This window comes from Vicugna pacos, unplaced genomic scaffold (genome assembly GCF_048564905.1).
Source record: "Vicugna pacos unplaced genomic scaffold, VicPac4 scaffold_107, whole genome shotgun sequence".
NCBI lineage: Eukaryota > Metazoa > Chordata > Mammalia > Artiodactyla > Camelidae > Vicugna > Vicugna pacos.
The window spans coordinates 926,728-947,244 of NW_027328787.1; positions in this window are offsets into that span (position 1 = coordinate 926,728).

A 20,517-nucleotide genomic window follows, 5' to 3' on the forward strand; every position below is an offset into this window, starting at 1 on the left:
TCCATATATATATATGGGGAGGTACAAGCTCCAACTCGGTTTTACAGTGAAAACGGCAGGCACTTCAAACCGGCACTAAGAAACAGACTGAGAAACCAGAGTAAGGGTTTCTCCTGCAACCTGTTCCCTTTGTGCTGGATGAACGAAGGTCTCTCCACACACTCAGGTCTGAGAGATAAATGAGTGTGAAAGCCGTCCTTCACATAGCTTGAAGGGAACACAAAGTTTCTTTTCAGTTGCCAACTCCAATCCATACATATATATGGGGAGGGACAAGCTCCAACTCGGTTTTACAGTGAAAACGGCAGGCACTTCAAACCGGCACTACGAAACCGACTCAGAATCCAGAGTAAGGGTTTCTCCTGCAACCCGTTCCCTTTGTGCTGGATGAACGAACGTCTCTCCACATGCTCAGTTCTGAGAGATAAGTGTGTGTGAAAGCCGTCCTTCACCTAGCTTGAAGGGAACACAAAGTTTCTTTTCTGTTGCAAACTCCACTCCATACATATATATGGGGAGGTACAAGCTCCAACTCGGTTTTACAGTGAAAACGGCAGGCACTTCAAACCGGCACTAAGAAACAGACTGAGAAACCAGAGTAAGGGTTTCTCCTGCAACCTGTTCCCTTTGTGCTGGATGAACGAAGGTCTCTCCACACACTCAGGTCTGAGAGATAAATGAGTGTGAAAGCCGTCCTTCACATAGCTTGAAGGGAACACAAAGTTTCTTTTCAGTTGCCAACTCCAATCCATACATATATATGGGGAGGGACAAGCTCCAACTCGGTTTTACAGTGAAAACGGCAGGCACTTCAAACCGGCACTACGAAACCGACTCAGAATCCAGAGTAAGGGTTTCTCCTGCAACCCGTTCCCTTTGTGCTGGATGAACGAACGTCTCTCCACATGCTCAGTTCTGAGAGATAAGTGTGTGTGAAAGCCGTCCTTCACCTAGCTTGAAGGGAACACAAAGTTTCTTTTCTGTTGCAAACTCCACTCCATACATATATATGGGGAGGTACAAGCTCCAACTCGGTTTTACAGTGAAAACGGCAGGCACTTCAAACCGGCACTAAGAAACAGACTGAGAAACCAGAGTAAGGGTTTCTCCTGCAACCTGTTCCCTTTGTGCTGGATGAACGAAGGTCTCTCCACATACTCAGGTCTGAGAGATAAATGAGTGTGAAAGCCGTCCTTCACCTAGCTTGAAGGGAACACAAAGTTTCTTTTCAGTTGCCAACTCCACTCCATACATATATATGGGGAGGTACAAGCTCCAACTCGGTTTTACAGTGAAAACGGCAGGCACTTCAAACCGGCACTAGGAAACAGACTGAGAAACCAGAGTAAGGGTTTCTCCTGAAACCGTTCCCTTTTTGCTGGATGAACGAACGTCTCTCCACATGCTCAGTTCTGAGAGATAAGTGTGTGTGAAAGCTGTCTTTCACCTAGCTTGAAGGGAACACAAAGTTTCTTTTCAGTTGCCAACTCCACTCCATACATATATATGGGGAGGTACAAGCTCCAACTCGGTTTTACAGTGAAAACGGCAGGCACTTCAAACCGGCACTAAGAAACAGACTGAGAAACCAGAGTAAGGGTTTCTCCTGCAACCCGTTCCCTTTGTGCTGGATGAACGAACGTCTCTCCACATGCTCAGTTCTGAGAGATAAGTGTGTGTGAAAGCCGTCCTTCACCTAGCTTGAAGGGAACACAAAGTTTCTTTTCAGTTGCCAAATCCACTCCATACATATATATGGGGAGGTACAAGCTCCAACTCGCTTTTACAGTGAAAACGGCAGGCACTTCAAACCGGCACTAGGAAACTGACTCAGAATCCAGAGAAATGGTTTCTCCTGCAACCCGTTCCCTTTGTGCTGGATGAACGAACGTCTCTCCACATGCTCAGTTCTGAGAGATAAGTGTGTGTGAAAGCCGTCCTTCACCTAGCTTGAAGGGAACACAAAGTTTCTTTTCAGTTGCCAACTCCACTCCATACATATATATGGGGAGGGACAAGCTCCAACTCGGTTTTACAGTGAAAACAGCAGGCACTTCAAACCGGCACTAGGAAACCGACTGGGAATCCAGACTAAGTGTTTCTCCTGCAACCCGTTCCCTTTGTGCTGGATGAACGAACGTCTCTCCACGTGCTAATTTCTGAGAGATAAGTGTGTGTGAAAGCCGTCCTTCACCTAGCTTGAAGGGAACACAAAGTTTCTTTTCAGTTGCCAACTCCACTCCATACATATATATGGGGAGGTACAAGCTCCAACTCGGTTTTACAGTGAAAACGGCAGGCACTTCAAACCGGCACTAGGAAACAGACTGAGAAACCAGAGTAAGGGTTTCTCCTGCAACCCGTTCCCTTTGTGCTGGATGAACGAACGTCTCTCCACATGCTCAGTTCTGAGAGATAAGTGTGTGTGAAAGCAGTCCTTCACCTAGCTTGAAGGGAACACAAAGTTTCTTTTCAGTTGCCAACTCCACTCCATACATATGTATGGGGAGGTACAAGCTCCAACTCGGTTTTACAGTGAAAACGGCAGGCACTTCAAACCGGCACTAGGAAACAGACTGAGAAACCAGAGTAAGGGTTTCTCCTGCAACCCGTTCCCTTTGTGCTGGATGAACGAACGTCTCTCCACATGCTCAGTTCTGAGAGATAAGTGTGTGTGAAAGCCGTCCTTCACCTAGCTTGAAGGGAACACAAAGTTTCTTTTCAGTTGCCAACTCCACTCCATACATATATATGGGGAGGTACAAGCTCCAACTCGGTTTTACAGTGAAAACGGCAGGCACTTCAAACCGGCACTAAGGAACAGACTGAGAAACCAGAGTAAGGGTTTCTCCTGCAACCTGTTCCCTTTGTGCTGGATGAACGAAGGTCTCTCCACATACTCAGGTCTGAGAGATAAATGAGTGTGAAAGCCGTCCTTCACCTAGCTTGAAGGGAACACAAAGTTTCTTTTCAGTTGCCAACTCCACTCCATACATATATATGGGGAGGTACAAGCTCCAACTCGGTTTTACAGTGAAAACGGCAGGCACTTCAAACCGGCACTAGGAAACAGACTGAGAAACCACAGTAAGGGTTTCTCCTGCAACCCGTTCCCTTTGTGCTGGATGAACGAACGTCTCTCCACATGCTCAGTTCTGAGAGATAAGTGTGTGTGAAAGCCGTCCTTCACCTAGCTTGAAGGGAACACAAAGTTTCTTTTCAGTTGCCAACTCCACTCCATACATATATATGGGGAGGTACAAGCTCCAACTCGGTTTTACAGTGAAAACGGCAGGCACTTCAAACCGGCACTAGGAAACAGACTGAGAAACCAGAGTAAGGGTTTCTCCTGCTACCCGTTCCCTTTGTGCTGGATGAACGAACGTCTCTCCACATGCTCAGTTCTGAGAGATAAGTGTGTGTGAAAGCCGTCCTTCACCTAGCTTGAAGGGAACACAAAGTTTCTTTTCTGTTGCAAACTCCACTCCATACATATATATGGGGAGGTACAAGCTCCAACTCGGTTTTACAGTGAAAACGGCAGGCACTTCAAACCGGCACTAGGAAACAGACTGAGAAACCAGAGTAAGGGTTTCTCCTGCAACCCGTTCCCTTTGTGCTGGATGAACGAACGTCTCTCCACATGCTCAGTTCTGAGAGATAAGTGTGTGTGAAAGCCGTCCTTCACCTAGCTTGAAGGGAACACAAAGTTTCTTTTCAGTTGCCAACTCCACTCCATATATATATATGGGGAGGTACAAGCTCCAACTCGGTTTTACAGTGAAAACGGCAGGCACTTCAAACCGGCACTAAGAAACAGACTGAGAAACCAGAGTAAGGGTTTCTCCTGCAAACTGTTCCCTTTGTGCTGGATGAACGAAGGTCTCTCCACACACTCAGGTCTGAGAGATAAATGAGTGTGAAAGCCGTCCTTCACATAGCTTGAAGGGAACACAAAGTTTCTTTTCAGTTGCCAACTCCAATCCATACATATATATGGGGAGGGACAAGCTCCAACTCGGTTTTACAGTGAAAACGGCAGGCACTTCAAACCGGCACTACGAAACCGACTCAGAATCCAGAGTAAGGGTTTCTCCTGCAACCCGTTCCCTTTGTGCTGGATGAACGAACGTCTCTCCACATGCTCAGTTCTGAGAGATAAGTGTGTGTGAAAGCCGTCCTTCACCTAGCTTGAAGGGAACACAAAGTTTCTTTTCTGTTGCAAACTCCACTCCATACATATATATGGGGAGGTACAAGCTCCAACTCGGTTTTACAGTGAAAACGGCAGGCACTTCAAACCGGCACTAAGAAACAGACTGAGAAACCAGAGTAAGGGTTTCTCCTGCAACCTGTTCCCTTTGTGCTGGATGAACGAAGGTCTCTCCACACACTCAGGTCTGAGAGATAAATGAGTGTGAAAGCCGTCCTTCACATAGCTTGAAGGGAACACAAAGTTTCTTTTCAGTTGCCAACTCCAATCCATACATATATATGGGGAGGGACAAGCTCCAACTCGGTTTTACAGTGAAAACGGCAGGCACTTCAAACCGGCACTACGAAACCGACTCAGAATCCAGAGTAAGGGTTTCTCCTGCAACCCGTTCCCTTTGTGCTGGATGAACGAACGTCTCTCCACATGCTCAGTTCTGAGAGATAAGTGTGTGTGAAAGCCGTCCTTCACCTAGCTTGAAGGGAACACAAAGTTTCTTTTCTGTTGCAACTCCACTCCATACATATATATGGGGAGGTACAAGCTCCAACTCGGTTTTACAGTGAAAACGGCAGGCACTTCAAACCGGCACTAAGAAACAGACTGAGAAACCAGAGTAAGGGTTTCTCCTGCAACCTGTTCCCTTTGTGCTGGATGAACGAAGGTCTCTCCACATACTCAGGTCTGAGAGATAAATGAGTGTGAAAGCCGTCCTTCACCTAGCTTGAAGGGAACACAAAGTTTCTTTTCAGTTGCCAACTCCACTCCATACATATATATGGGGAGGTACAAGCTCCAACTCGGTTTTACAGTGAAAACGGCAGGCACTTCAAACCGGCACTAGGAAACAGACTGAGAAACCAGAGTAAGGGTTTCTCCTGAAACCGTTCCCTTTTTGCTGGATGAACGAACGTCTCTCCACATGCTCAGTTCTGAGAGATAAGTGTGTGTGAAAGCTGTCTTTCACCTAGCTTGAAGGGAACACAAAGTTTCTTTTCAGTTGCCAACTCCACTCCATACATATATATGGGGAGGTACAAGCTCCAACTCGGTTTTACAGTGAAAACGGCAGGCACTTCAAACCGGCACTAAGAAACAGACTGAGAAACCAGAGTAAGGGTTTCTCCTGCAACCCGTTCCCTTTGTGCTGGATGAACGAACGTCTCTCCACATGCTCAGTTCTGAGAGATAAGTGTGTGTGAAAGCCGTCCTTCACCTAGCTTGAAGGGAACACAAAGTTTCTTTTCAGTTGCCAACTCCACTCCATACATATATATGGGGAGGTACAAGCTCCAACTCGGTTTTACAGTGAAAACGGCAGGCACTTCAAACCGGCACTAAGGAACAGACTGAGAAACCAGAGTAAGGGTTTCTCCTGCAACCTGTTCCCTTTGTGCTGGATGAACGAAGGTCTCTCCACACACTCAGGTCTGAGAGATAAATGAGTGTGAAAGCCGTCCTTCACATAGCTTGAAGGGAACACAAAGTTTCTTTTCAGTTGCCAACTCCAATCCATACATATATATGGGGAGGGACAAGCTCCAACTCGGTTTTACAGTGAAAACGGCAGGCACTTCAAACCGGCACTACGAAACCGACTCAGAATCCAGAGTAAGGGTTTCTCCTGCAACCCGTTCCCTTTGTGCTGGATGAACGAACGTCTCTCCACATGCTCAGTTCTGAGAGATAAGTGTGTGTGAAAGCCGTCCTTCACCTAGCTTGAAGGGAACACAAAGTTTCTTTTCTGTTGCAAACTCCACTCCATACATATATATGGGGAGGTACAAGCTCCAACTCGGTTTTACAGTGAAAACGGCAGGCACTTCAAACCGGCACTAAGAAACAGACTGAGAAACCAGAGTAAGGGTTTCTCCTGCAACCTGTTCCCTTTGTGCTGGATGAACGAAGGTCTCTCCACATACTCAGGTCTGAGAGATAAATGAGTGTGAAAGCCGTCCTTCACCTAGCTTGAAGGGAACACAAAGTTTCTTTTCAGTTGCCAACTCCACTCCATACATATATATGGGGAGGTACAAGCTCCAACTCGGTTTTACAGTGAAAACGGCAGGCACTTCAAACCGGCACTAGGAAACAGACTGAGAAACCAGAGTAAGGGTTTCTCCTGAAACCGTTCCCTTTTTGCTGGATGAACGAACGTCTCTCCACATGCTCAGTTCTGAGAGATAAGTGTGTGTGAAAGCTGTCTTTCACCTAGCTTGAAGGGAACACAAAGTTTCTTTTCAGTTGCCAACTCCACTCCATACATATATATGGGGAGGTACAAGCTCCAACTCGGTTTTACAGTGAAAACGGCAGGCACTTCAAACCGGCACTAAGAAACAGACTGAGAAACCAGAGTAAGGGTTTCTCCTGCAACCCGTTCCCTTTGTGCTGGATGAACGAACGTCTCTCCACATGCTCAGTTCTGAGAGATAAGTGTGTGTGAAAGCCGTCCTTCACCTAGCTTGAAGGGAACACAAAGTTTCTTTTCAGTTGCCAACTCCACTCCATACATATATATGGGGAGGTACAAGCTCCAACTCGGTTTTACAGTGAAAACGGCAGGCACTTCAAACCGGCACTAAGGAACAGACTGAGAAACCAGAGTAAGGGTTTCTCCTGCAACCTGTTCCCTTTGTGCTGGATGAACGAAGGTCTCTCCACATACTCAGGTCTGAGAGATAAATGAGTGTGAAAGCCGTCCTTCACCTAGCTTGAAGGGAACACAAAGTTTCTTTTCAGTTGCCAACTCCACTCCATACATATATATGGGGAGGTACAAGCTCCAACTCGGTTTTACAGTGAAAACGGCAGGCACTTCAAACCGGCACTAGGAAACAGACTGAGAAACCAGAGTAAGGGTTTCTCCTGCAACCCGTTCCCTTTGTGCTGGATGAACGAAAGTCTCTCCACATGCTCAGTTCTGAGAGATAAGTGTGTGTGAAAGCCGTCCTTCACCTAGCTTGAAGGGAACACAAAGTTTCTTTTCAGTTGCCAACTCCACTCCATACATATATATGGGGATGTAAAAGCTCCAACTCGGTTTTACAGTGAAAACGGCAGGCACTTCAAACCGGCACTAGGAAACAGACTGAGAAACCAGAGTAAGGGATCTCCTGCAACCCGTTCCCTTTGTGCTGGATGAACGAACGTCTCTCCACATGCTCAGTTCTGAGAGATAAGTGTGTGTGAAAGCCGTCCTTCACCTAGCTGGAAGGGAACACAAAGTTTCTTTTCAGTTGCCAACTCCAATCCATACATATATATGGGGAGGTACAAGCTCCAACTCGGTTTTACAGTGAAAACAGCAGGCACTTCAAACCGGCACTAGGAAACCGAATGGGAATCCAGACTAAGGGTTTCTCCTGCAACCCGTTCCCTTTGTGCTGGATGAACGAACGTCTCTCCACGTGCTCAGTTCTGAGAGATAAGTGTGTGTGAAAGCCGTCCTTCACCTAGCTTGAAGGGAACACAAAGTTTCTTTTCAGTTGCCAACTCCACTCCATACATATATATGGGGAGGTACAAGCTCCAACTCGGTTTTACAGTGAAAACGGCAGGCACTTCAAACCGGCACTAAGAAACAGACTGAGAAACCAGAGTAAGTGTTTCTCCTGCAACCTGTTCCCTTTGTGCTGGATGAACGAACGTCTCACCACATACTCAGGTCTGAGAGACAAATGAGTGTGAAAGCCGTCCTTCACCTAGCTTGAAGGGAACACAAAGTTTCTTTTCAGTTGCCAACTCCACTCCATACATATATATGGGGAGGTACAAGCTCCAACTCGGTTTTACAGTGAAAACGGCAGGCACTTCAAACCGGCACTAGGAACAGACTGAGAAACCACAGTAAGGGTTTCTCCTGCAACCCGTTCCCTTTGTGCTGGATGAACGAACGTCTCTCCACATGCTCAGTTCTGAGAGATAAGTGTGTGTGAAAGCCGTCCTTCACCTAGCTTGAAGGGAACACAAAGTTTCTTTTCAGTTGCCTACTCCACTCCATACATATATATGGGGAGGTACAAGCTCCAACTCGGTTTTACAGTGAAAACGGCAGGCACTTCAAACCGGCACTAGGAAACAGACTGAGAAACCAGAGTAAGGGTTTCTCCTGCAACCCGTTCCCTTTGTGCTGGATGAACGAAGGTCTCTCCACACACTCAGGTCTGAGAGATAAATGAGTGTGAAAGCCGTCCTTCACCTAGCTTGAAGGGAACACAAAGTTTCTTTTCAGTTGCCAACTCCAATCCATACATATATATGGGGAGGGACAAGCTCCAACTCGGTTTTACAGTGAAAACGGCAGGCACTTCAAACCGGCACTAGGAAACCGACTCAGAATCCAGAGAAATGGTTTCTCCTGCAACCCGTTCCCTTTGTGCTGGATGAACGAACGTCTCTCCACATGATCAGTTCTGAGAGATAAGTGTGTGTGAAAGCCGTCCTTCACCTAGCTTGAAGGGAACACAAAGTTTCTTTTCAGTTGCCAACTCCACTCCATACATATATATGGGGAGGGACAAGCTCCAACTCGGTTTTACAGTGAAAACAGCAGGCACTTCAAACCGGCACTAGGAAACCGACTGGGAATCCAGACTAAGGGTTTCTCCTGCAACCCGTTCCCTTTGTGCTGGATGAACGAACGTCTCTCCACGTGCTAATTTCTGAGAGATAAGTGTGTGTGAAAGCCGTCCTTCACCTAGCTTGAAGGGAACACAAAGTTTCTTTTCAGTTGCCAACTCCACTCCATACATATATATGGGGAGGTACAAGCTCCAACTCGGTTTTACAGTGAAAACGGCAGGCACTTCAAACCGGCACTAGGAAACAGACTGAGAAACCAGAGTAAGGGTTTCTCCTGCAACCCGTTCCCTTTGTGCTGGATGAACGAACGTCTCTCCACATGCTCAGTTCTGAGAGATAAGTGTGTGTGAAAGCAGTCCTTCACCTAGCTTGAAGGGAACACAAAGTTTCTTTTCAGTTGCCAACTCCACTCCATACATATATATGGGGAGGTACAAGTTCCAACTCGGTTTTACAATGAAAAGGGCAGGCACTTCAAACCGGCACTAGGAAACAGACTGAGAAACCAGAGTAAGGGATCTCCTGCAACCCGTTCCCTTTGTGCTGGATGAACGAACGTCTCTCCACATGCTCAGTTCTGAGAGATAAGTGTGTGTGAAACCCGTCCTTCACCTAGCTTGAAGGGAACACAAAGTTTCTTTTCAGTTGCCAACTCCACTCCATACATATATATGGGGAGGTACAAGCTCCAACTCGGTTTTACAGTGAAAACAGCAGGCACTTCAAACCGGCACTAGGAAACCGACTGGGAATCCAGACTAAGGGTTTCTCCTGCAACCCGTTCCCTTTGTGCTGGATTAACGAACGTCTCTCCACATGCTCAGTTCTGAGAGATAAGTGTGTGTGAAAGCCGTCCTTCACCTAGCTTGAAGGGAACACAAAGTTTATTTTCAGTTGCCAACTCCACTCCATACATATATATGGGGAGGTACAAGCTCAAACTCGGTTTTACAGTGAAAACGGCAGGCACTTCAAACCGGCACTAAGAAACAGACTGAGAATCCAGAGTAAGGGTTTCTCCTGCAACCTGTTCCCTTTGTGCTGGATGAACGAAGGTCTCTCCACATACTCAGGTCTGAGAGATAAATGAGTGTGAAAGCCGTCCTTCACCTAGCTTGAAGGGAACACAAAGTTTCTTTTCAGTTGCCAACTCCACTCCATACATATGTATGGGGAGGTACAAGCTCCAACTCGGTTTTACAGTGAAAACGGCAGGCACTTCAAACCGGCACTAGGAAACAGACTGAGAAACCAGAGTAAGGGTTTCTCCTGCAACCCGTTCCCTTTGTGCTGGATGAACGAACGTCTCTCCACATGCTCAGTTCTGAGAGATAAGTGTGTGTGAAAGCCGTCCTTCACCTAGCTTGAAGGGAACACAAAGTTTCTTTTCAGTTGCCAACTCCACTCCATACATATATATGGGGAGGTACAAGCTCCAACTCGGTTTTACAGTGAAAACGGCAGGCACTTCAAAGCGGCACTAAGAAACAGACTGAGAAACCAGAGTAAGGGTTTCTCCTGCAACCTGTTCCCTTTGTGCTGGATGAACGAAGGTCTCTCCACATACTCAGGTCTGAGAGATAAATGAGTGTGAAAGCCGTCCTTCACCTAGCTTGAAGGGAACACAAAGTTTCTTTTCAGTTGCCAACTCCACTCCATACATATATATGGGGAGGTACAAGCTCCAACTCGGTTTTACAGTGAAAACGGCAGGCACTTCAAACCGGCACTAGGAAACAGACTGAGAAACCAGAGTAAGGGTTTCTCCTGCAACCCGTTCCCTTTGTGCTGGATGAACGAAAGTCTCTCCACATGCTCAGTTCTGAGAGATAAGTGTGTGTGAAAGCCGTCCTTCACCTAGCTTGAAGGGAACACAAAGTTTCTTTTCAGTTGCCAACTCCACTCCATACATATATATGGGGATGTAAAAGCTCCAACTCGGTTTTACAGTGAAAACGGCAGGCACTTCAAACCGGCACTAGGAAACAGACTGAGAAACCAGAGTAAGGGATCTCCTGCAACCCGTTCCCTTTGTGCTGGATGAACGAACGTCTCTCCACATGCTCAGTTCTGAGAGATAAGTGTGTGTGAAAGCCGTCCTTCACCTAGCTGGAAGGGAACACAAAGTTTCTTTTCAGTTGCCAACTCCAATCCATACATATATATGGGGAGGTACAAGCTCCAACTCGGTTTTACAGTGAAAACAGCAGGCACTTCAAACCGGCACTAGGAAACCGAATGGGAATCCAGACTAAGGGTTTCTCCTGCAACCCGTTCCCTTTGTGCTGGATGAACGAACGTCTCTCCACGTGCTCAGTTCTGAGAGATAAGTGTGTGTGAAAGCCGTCCTTCACCTAGCTTGAAGGGAACACAAAGTTTCTTTTCAGTTGCCAACTCCACTCCATACATATATATGGGGAGGTACAAGCTCCAACTCGGTTTTACAGTGAAAACGGCAGGCACTTCAAACCGGCACTAAGAAACAGACTGAGAAACCAGAGTAAGGGTTTCTCCTGCAACCTGTTCCCTTTGTGCTGGATGAACGAACGTCTCACCACATACTCAGGTCTGAGAGACAAATGAGTGTGAAAGCCGTCCTTCACCTAGCTTGAAGGGAACACAAAGTTTCTTTTCAGTTGCCAACTCCACTCCATACATATATATGGGGAGGTACAAGCTCCAACTCGGTTTTACAGTGAAAACGGCAGGCACTTCAAACCGGCACTAGGAACAGACTGAGAAACCACAGTAAGGGTTTCTCCTGCAACCCGTTCCCTTTGTGCTGGATGAACGAACGTCTCTCCACATGCTCAGTTCTGAGAGATAAGTGTGTGTGAAAGCCGTCCTTCACCTAGCTTGAAGGGAACACAAAGTTTCTTTTCAGTTGCCTACTCCACTCCATACATATATATGGGGAGGTACAAGCTCCAACTCGGTTTTACAGTGAAAACGGCAGGCACTTCAAACCGGCACTAGGAAACAGACTGAGAAACCAGAGTAAGGGTTTCTCCTGAAACCGTTCCCTTTTTGCTGGATGAACGAACGTCTCTCCACATGCTCAGTTCTGAGAGATAAGTGTGTGTGAAAGCTGTCTTTCACCTAGCTTGAAGGGAACACAAAGTTTCTTTTCAGTTGCCAACTCCACTCCATACATATATATGGGGAGGTACAAGCTCCAACTCGGTTTTACAGTGAAAACGGCAGGCACTTCAAACCGGCACTAAGAAACAGACTGAGAAACCAGAGTAAGGGTTTCTCCTGCAACCCGTTCCCTTTGTGCTGGATGAACGAACGTCTCTCCACATGCTCAGTTCTGAGAGATAAGTGTGTGTGAAAGCCGTCCTTCACCTAGCTTGAAGGGAACACAAAGTTTCTTTTCAGTTGCCAACTCCACTCCATACATATATATGGGGAGGTACAAGCACCAACTCGGTTTTACAGTGAAAACGGCAGGCACTTCAAACCGGCACTAAGGAACAGACTGAGAAACCAGAGTAAGGGTTTCTCCTGCAACCTGTTCCCTTTGTGCTGGATGAACGAAGGTCTCTCCACATACTCAGGTCTGAGAGATAAATGAGTGTGAAAGCCGTCCTTCACCTAGCTTGAAGGGAACACAAAGTTTCTTTTCAGTTGCCAACTCCACTCCATACATATATATGGGGAGGTACAAGCTCCAACTCGGTTTTACAGTGAAAACGGCAGGCACTTCAAACCGGCACTAGGAAACAGACTGAGAAACCAGAGTAAGGGTTTCTCCTGCAACCCGTTCCCTTTGTGCTGGATGAACGAAAGTCTCTCCACATGCTCAGTTCTGAGAGATAAGTGTGTGTGAAAGCCGTCCTTCACCTAGCTTGAAGGGAACACAAAGTTTCTTTTCAGTTGCCAACTCCACTCCATACATATATATGGGGATGTAAAAGCTCCAACTCGGTTTTACAGTGAAAACGGCAGGCACTTCAAACCGGCACTAGGAAACAGACTGAGAAACCAGAGTAAGGGATCTCCTGCAACCCGTTCCCTTTGTGCTGGATGAACGAACGTCTCTCCACATGCTCAGTTCTGAGAGATAAGTGTGTGTGAAAGCCGTCCTTCACCTAGCTGGAAGGGAACACAAAGTTTCTTTTCAGTTGCCAACACCAATCCATACATATATATGGGGAGGTACAAGCTCCAACTCGGTTTTACAGTGAAAACAGCAGGCACTTCAAACCGGCACTAGGAAACCGAATGGGAATCCAGACTAAGGGTTTCTCCTGCAACCCGTTCCCTTTGTGCTGGATGAACGAACGTCTCTCCACGTGCTCAGTTCTGAGAGATAAGTGTGTGTGAAAGCCGTCCTTCACCTAGCTTGAAGGGAACACAAAGTTTCTTTTCAGTTGCCAACTCCACTCCATACATATATATGGGGAGGTACAAGCTCCAACTCGGTTTTACAGTGAAAACGGCAGGCACTTCAAACCGGCACTAAGAAACAGACTGAGAAACCAGAGTAAGTGTTTCTCCTGCAACCTGTTCCCTTTGTGCTGGATGAACGAACGTCTCACCACATACTCAGGTCTGAGAGACAAATGAGTGTGAAAGCCGTCCTTCACCTAGCTTGAAGGGAACACAAAGTTTCTTTTCAGTTGCCAACTCCACTCCATACATATATATGGGGAGGTACAAGCTCCAACTCGGTTTTACAGTGAAAACGGCAGGCACTTCAAACCGGCACTAGGAACAGACTGAGAAACCACAGTAAGGGTTTCTCCTGCAACCCGTTCCCTTTGTGCTGGATGAACGAACGTCTCTCCACATGCTCAGTTCTGAGAGATAAGTGTGTGTGAAAGCCGTCCTTCACCTAGCTTGAAGGGAACACAAAGTTTCTTTTCAGTTGCCTACTCCACTCCATACATATATATGGGGAGGTACAAGCTCCAACTCGGTTTTACAGTGAAAACGGCAGGCACTTCAAACCGGCACTAGGAAACAGACTGAGAAACCAGAGTAAGGGTTTCTCCTGCAACCCGTTCCCTTTGTGCTGGATGAACGAAGGTCTCTCCACACACTCAGGTCTGAGAGATAAATGAGTGTGAAAGCCGTCCTTCACCTAGCTTGAAGGGAACACAAAGTTTCTTTTCAGTTGCCAACTCCAATCCATACATATATATGGGGAGGGACAAGCTCCAACTCGGTTTTACAGTGAAAACGGCAGGCACTTCAAACCGGCACTAGGAAACCGACTCAGAATCCAGAGAAATGGTTTCTCCTGCAACCCGTTCCCTTTGTGCTGGATGAACGAACGTCTCTCCACATGCTCAGTTCTGAGAGATAAGTGTGTGTGAAAGCCGTCCTTCACCTAGCTTGAAGGGAACAAAAAGTTTCTTTTCAGTTGCCAACCCCACTCCATACATATATATGGGGAGGGACAAGCTCCAACTCGGTTTTACAGTGAAAACAGCAGGCACATCAAACCGGCACTAGGAAACCGACTGGGAATCCAGACTAAGGGTTTCTCCTGCAACCCGTTCCCTTTGTGCTGGATGAACGAACGTCTCTCCACGTGCTAATTTCTGAGAGATAAGTGTGTGTGAAAGCCGTCCTTCACCTAGCTTGAAGGGAACACAAAGTTTCTTTTCAGTTGCCAACTCCACTCCATACATATATATGGGGAGGTACAAGCTCCAACTCGGTTTTACAGTGAAAACGGCAGGCACTTCAAACCGGCACTAGGAAACAGACTGAGAAACCAGAGTAAGGGTTTCTCCTGCAACCCGTTCCCTTTGTGCTGGATGAACGAACGTCTCTCCACATGCTCAGTTCTGAGAGATAAGTGTGTGTGAAAGCAGTCCTTCACCTAGCTTGAAGGGAACACAAAGTTTCTTTTCAGTTGCCAACTCCACTCCATACATATATATGGGGAGGTACAAGTTCCAACTCGGTTTTACAATGAAAAGGGCAGGCACTTCAAACCGGCACTAGGAAACAGACTGAGAAACCAGAGTAAGGGATCTCCTGCAACCCGTTCCCTTTGTGCTGGATGAACGAACGTCTCTCCACATGCTCAGTTCTGAGAGATAAGTGTGTGTGAAACCCGTCCTTCACCTAGCTTGAAGGGAACACAAAGTTTCTTTTCAGTTGCCAACTCCACTCCATACATATATATGGGGAGGTACAAGCTCCAACTCGGTTTTACAGTGAAAACAGCAGGCACTTCAAACCGGCACTAGGAAACCGACTGGGAATCCAGACTAAGGGTTTCTCCTGCAACCCGTTCCCTTTGTGCTGGATGAACGAACGTCTCTCCACATGCTCAGTTCTGAGAGATAAGTGTGTGTGAAAGCCGTCCTTCACCTAGCTTGAAGGGAACACAAAGTTTATTTTCAGTTGCCAACTCCACTCCATACATATATATGGGGAGGTACAAGCTCAAACTCGGTTTTACAGTGAAAACGGCAGGCACTTCAAACCGGCACTAAGAAACAGACTGAGAATCCAGAGTAAGGGTTTCTCCTGCAACCTGTTCCCTTTGTGCTGGATGAACGAAGGTCTCTCCACATACTCAGGTCTGAGAGATAAATGAGTGTGAAAGCCGTCCTTCACCTAGCTTGAAGGGAACACAAAGTTTCTTTTCAGTTGCCAACTCCACTCCATACATATGTATGGGGAGGTACAAGCTCCAACTCGGTTTTACAGTGAAAACGGCAGGCACTTCAAACCGGCACTAGGAAACAGACTGAGAAACCAGAGTAAGGGTTTCTCCTGCAACCCGTTCCCTTTGTGCTGGATGAACGAACGTCTCTCCACATGCTCAGTTCTGAGAGATAAGTGTGTGTGAAAGCCGTCCTTCACCTAGCTTGAAGGGAACACAAAGTTTCTTTTCAGTTGCCAACTCCACTCCATACATATATATGGGGAGGTACAAGCTCCAACTCGGTTTTACAGTGAAAACGGCAGGCACTTCAAAGCGGCACTAAGAAACAGACTGAGAAACCAGAGTAAGGGTTTCTCCTGCAACCTGTTCCCTTTGTGCTGGATGAACGAAGGTCTCTCCACATACTCAGGTCTGAGAGATAAATGAGTGTGAAAGCCGTCCTTCACCTAGCTTGAAGGGAACACAAAGTTTCTTTTCAGTTGCCAACTCCACTCCATACATATATATGGGGAGGTACAAGCTCCAACTCGGTTTTACAGTGAAAACGGCAGGCACTTCAAACCGGCACTAGGAAACAGACTGAGAAACCAGAGTAAGGGTTTCTCCTGCAACCCGTTCCCTTTGTGCTGGATGAACGAAAGTCTCTCCACATGCTCAGTTCTGAGAGATAAGTGTGTGTGAAAGCCGTCCTTCACCTAGCTTGAAGGGAACACAAAGTTTCTTTTCAGTTGCCAACTCCACTCCATACATATATATGGGGATGTAAAAGCTCCAACTCGGTTTTACAGTGAAAACGGCAGGCACTTCAAACCGGCACTAGGAAACAGACTGAGAAACCAGAGTAAGGGATCTCCTGCAACCCGTTCCCTTTGTGCTGGATGAACGAACGTCTCTCCACATGCTCAGTTCTGAGAGATAAGTGTGTGTGAAAGCCGTCCTTCACCTAGCTGGAAGGGAACACAAAGTTTCTTTTCAGTTGCCAACTCCAATCCATACATATATATGGGGAGGTACAAGCTCCAACTCGGTTTTACAGTGAAAACAGCAGGCACTTCAAACCGGCACTAGGAAACCGAATGGGAATCCAGACTAAGGGTTTCTCCTGCAACCCGTTCCCTTTGTGCTGGATGAACGAACGTCTCTCCACGTGCTCAGTTCTGAGAGATAAGTGTGTGTGAAAGCCGTCCTTCACCTAGCTTGAAGGGAACACAAAGTTTCTTTTCAGTTGCCAACTCCACTCCATACATATATATGGGGAGGTACAAGCTCCAACTCGGTTTTACAGTGAAAACGGCAGGCACTTCAAACCGGCACTAAGAAACAGACTGAGAAACCAGAGTAAGGGTTTCTCCTGCAACCTGTTCCCTTTGTGCTGGATGAACGAACGTCTCACCACATACTCAGGTCTGAGAGACAAATGAGTGTGAAAGCCGTCCTTCACCTAGCTTGAAGGGAACACAAAGTTTCTTTTCAGTTGCCAACTCCACTCCATACATATATATGGGGAGGTACAAGCTCCAACTCGGTTTTACAGTGAAAACGGCAGGCACTTCAAACCGGCACTAGGAACAGACTGAGAAACCACAGTAAGGGTTTCTCCTGCAACCCGTTCCCTTTGTGCTGGATGAACGAACGTCTCTCCACATGCTCAGTTCTGAGAGATAAGTGTGTGTGAAAGCCGTCCTTCACCTAGCTTGAAGGGAACACAAAGTTTCTTTTCAGTTGCCTACTCCACTCCATACATATATATGGGGAGGTACAAGCTCCAACTCGGTTTTACAGTGAAAACGGCAGGCACTTCAAACCGGCACTAGGAAACAGACTGAGAAACCAGAGTAAGGGTTTCTCCTGCAACCCGTTCCCTTTGTGCTGGATGAACGAACGTCTCTCCACATGCTCAGTTCTGAGAGATAAATGTGTGTGAAAGCCGTCCTTCACCTAGCTTGAAGGGAACACAAAGTTTCTTTTCAGTTGCCAACTCCACTCCATATATATATATGGGGAGGTACAAGCTCCAACTCGGTTTTACAGTGAAAACGGCAGGCACTTCAAACCGGCACTAAGAAACAGACTGAGAAACCAGAGTAAGGGTTTCTCCTGCAACCTGTTCCCTTTGTGCTGGATGAACGAACGTCTCTCCACACACTCAGGTCTGAGAGATAAATGAGTGTGAAAGCCGTCCTTCACCTAGCTTGAAGGGAACACAAAGTTTCTTTTCAGTTGCCAACTCCAATCCATACATATATATGGGGAGGGACAAGCTCCAACTCGGTTTTACAGTGAAAACGGCAGGCACTTCAAACCGGCACTAGGAAACCGACTCAGAATCCAGAGAAATGGTTTCTCCTGCAACCCGTTCCCTTTGTGCTGGATGAACGAACGTCTCTCCACATGCTCAGTTCTGAGAGATAAGTGTGTGTGAAAGCCGTCCTTCACCTAGCTTGAAGGGAACACAAAGTTTCTTTTCAGTTGCCAACTCCACTCCATACACATATATGGGGAGGGACAAGCTCCAACTCGGTTTTACAGTGAAAACAGCAGGCACTTCAAACCGGCACTAGGAAACCGACTGGGAATCCAGACTAAGGGTTTCTCCTGCAACCCGTTCCCTTTGTGCTGGATGAACGAACGTCTCTCCACGTGCTAATTTCTGAGAGATAAGTGTGTGTGAAAGCCGTCCTTCACCTAGCTTGAAGGGAACACAAAGTTTCTTTTCAGTTGCCAACTCCACTCCATACATATATATGGGGAGGTACAAGCTCCAACTCGGTTTTACAGTGAAAACGGCAGGCACTTCAAACCGGCACTAGGAAACAGACTGAGAAACCAGAGTAAGGGTTTCTCCTGCAACCCGTTCCCTTTGTGCTGGATGAACGAACGTCTCTCCACATGCTCAGTTCTGAGAGATAAGTGTGTGTGAAAGCAGTCCTTCACCTAGCTTGAAGGGAACACAAAGTTTCTTTTCAGTTGCCAACTCCACTCCATACATATATATGGGGAGGTACAAGTTCCAACTCGGTTTTACAATGAAAAGTGCAGGCACTTCAAACCGGCACTAGGAAACAGACTGAGAAACCAGAGTAAGGGATCTCCTGCAACCCGTTCCCTTTGTGCTGGATGAACGAACGTCTCTCCACATGCTCAGTTCTGAGAGATAAGTGTGTGTGAAACCCGTCCTTCACCTAGCTTGAAGGGAACACAAAGTTTCTTTTCAGTTGCCAACTCCACTCCATACATATATATGGGGAGGTACAAGCTCCAACTCGGTTTTACAGTGAAAACAGCAGGCACTTCAAACCGACACTAGGAAACCGACTGGGAATCCAGACTAAGGGTTTCTCCTGCAACCCGTTCCCTTTGTGCTGGATGAACGAACGTCTCTCCACATGCTCAGTTCTGAGAGATAAGCGTGTGTGAAAGCCGTCCTTCACCTAGCTTGAAGGGAACACAAAGTTTATTTTCAGTTGCCAACTCCACTCCATACATATATATGGGGAGGTACAAGCTCAAACTCGGTTTTACAGTGAAAACGGCAGGCACTTCAAACCGGCACTAAGAAACAGACTGAGAAACCAGAGTAAGGGTTTCTCCTGCAACCTGTTCCCTTTGTGCTGGATGAACGAAGGTCTCTCCACATACTCAGGTCTGAGAGATAAATGAGTGTGAAAGCCGTCCTTCACCTAGCTTGAAGGGAACACAAAGTTTCTTTTCAGTTGCCAACTCCACTCCATACATATGTATGGGGAGGTACAAGCTCCAACTCGGTTTTACAGTGAAAACGGCAGGCACTTCAAACCGGCACTAGGAAACAGACTGAGAAACCAGAGTAAGGGTTTCTCCTGCAACCCGTTCCCTTTGTGCTGGATGAACGAACGTCTCTCCACATGCTCAGTTCTGAGAGATAAGTGTGTGTGAAAGCCGTCCTTCACCTAGCTTGAAGGGAACACAAAGTTTCTTTTCAGTTGCCAACTCCACTCCATACATATATATGGGGAGGTACAAGCTCCAACTCGGTTTTACAGTGAAAACGGCAGGCACTTCAAACCGGCACTAAGAAACAGACTGAGAAACCAGAGTAAGGGTTTCTCCTGCAACCTGTTCCCTTTGTGCTGGATGAACGAAGGTCTCTCCACATACTCAGGTCTGAGAGATAAATGAGTGTGAAAGCCGTCCTTCACCTAGCTTGAAGGGAACACAAAGTTTCTTTTCAGTTGCCAACTCCACTCCATACATATATATGGGGAGGTACAAGCTCCAACTCGGTTTTACAGTGAAAACGGCAGGCACTTCAAACCGGCACTAGGAAACAGACTGAGAAACCAGAGTAAGGGTTTCTCCTGCAACCCGTTCCCTTTGTGCTGGATGAACGAAAGTCTCTCCACATGCTCAGTTCTGAGAGATAAGTGTGTGTGAAAGCCGTCCTTCACCTAGCTTGAAGGGAACACAAAGTTTCTTTTCAGTTGCCAACTCCACTCCATACATATATATGGGGATGTAAAAGCTCCAACTCGGTTTTACAGTGAAAACGGCAGGCACTTCAAACCGGCACTAGGAAACAGACTGAGAAACCAGAGTAAGGGATCTCCTGCAACCCGTTCCCTTTGTGCTGGATGAACGAACGTCTCTCCACATGCTCAGTTCTGAGAGATAAGTGTGTGTGAAAGCCGTCCTTCACCTAGCTGGAAGGGAACACAAAGTTTCTTTTCAGTTGCCAACTCCAATCCATACATATATATGGGGAGGTACAAGCTCCAACTCGGTTTTACACTGAAAACAGCAGGCACTTCAAACCGGCACTAGGAAACCGAATGGGAATCCAGACTAAGGGTTTCTCCTGCAACCCGTTCCCTTTGTGCTGGATGAACGAACGTCTCTCCACGTGCTGAGTTCTGAGAGATAAGTGTGTGTGAAAGCCGTCCTTCACCTAGCTTGAAGGGAACACAAAGTTTCTTTTCAGTTGCCAACTCCACTCCATACATATATATGGGGAGGTACAAGCTCCAACTCGGTTTTACAGTGAAAACGGCAGGCACTTCAAACCGGCACTAAGAAACAGACTGAGAAACCAGAGTAAGGGTTTCTCCTG